The sequence below is a fragment of the Cyprinodon variegatus genome, unplaced genomic scaffold (assembly GCF_000732505.1).
Source record: "Cyprinodon variegatus isolate N-32 unplaced genomic scaffold, C_variegatus-1.0 Scaffold344, whole genome shotgun sequence".
Taxonomy (NCBI): domain Eukaryota; kingdom Metazoa; phylum Chordata; class Actinopteri; order Cyprinodontiformes; family Cyprinodontidae; genus Cyprinodon; species Cyprinodon variegatus.
This window is the reverse complement of record NW_015150797.1, coordinates 868,641-869,936: the sequence shown is the minus strand read 5'-3', so window position 1 is coordinate 869,936 and position 1,296 is coordinate 868,641.

Here is a 1,296-nt window from a genome sequence, read left to right as displayed (position 1 = left end):
GTCAGGCAGATACCAGAGTGGAATATTACAGAAGCCCAGAGCCTCGTTTCCCTCCGATAAATTTTCACGGTGGTGTTCTCAAGAAAACCAGTTAATTTTCTCATTATCTAAAAACAACGACGCCGTTTTCTCGTGATAACAAGATGATTGGTGTGTTTTAAAACTTCAATGCCACAACAGCAGGAGAGGATTTATAAGTCATAGCAGCCTGTGTGTAATTCTGTGAATAACCCAGTGTTTAACTTTTAGGTAATGAGACAACGTTGTTGGTTTGATGATTTGCTTCCACTTCTGATTCATCAGCAATCAGCCCTACGCTTCCAGGTGTTTCCTGGCCTCTAACAGCTATAAGATGCATTAACCCCCAAAATAAGTCCAGATTCAAGATTTTCATAAAAAAAAACTGTCCAAACAAGTACACAGATTGAGAAACGGCAAAGATGTGAAATTTCTGGGGCGTTTTGTTTTTGTCTTTTACAATTATCAAGAGTCAAGAAAGAAAGTCTGACCTACTTTTCTCTCAATTATTGTCCTGCTTTCAGTTATGGAAGTGATGTTAACCACTGAAACGTGTCCTCCACAGAAAGCCAAACTTGGCATGAAGATATAACTTGGTTACCCGAACGGAGCGTGGCGATGGAACCAGGGGAACCTGGATGAACGCCGGATATGAAGCTGAGCCCACATCAACATCATCTTTGATTTCTTTTCATTGTTCCATTTGGCGTAACGGAGCCTTGGACTACCTGTTCAGAACCAGCGTGACGGTGCCTGCAGAGTTATGGGCTAATGTTGTAGCTATCTGTGCATTTCTATATCTGGTTTGTAGAAGACGCCAACATACACTTTTAATGTTTCCTGGTTTCAACCAGTCAGGTCTCCTTGTTGCCTGGTGTGGATATCAGCCACCTTTGTTCTTCAGCGTGATTATCGCAAACATCTCAGAGTCGCTCCGTTGTTTACAGTCGGTCTACTGGCAGCCTTCTTTCTGCCCTCCCCCAATGCCAGGCTCCCACCTTTAGGTTTAGGCCCTTAGCAGAGAAAATTCAACCAGATCATCCAGTCAGATTGGTTTAAAGTTTTTTATCTAGGGAAAACCAGCTGATTGCGTCCAGTTATTGACCTTACATGATTTGGTCCTCCTGGATGCAGAAACAGTGGTTGACTCAGCAGAATTCCCTCACCCTGAGCATGCATGTAGTGACAGTGGAGAGGAAAAACTCCCTTTGAACAGGAAGAAACCTCCAGCAGAACCAGGCTCAGTGTGAGCGGCCATCTGCTGAGGCCCACTGGGGT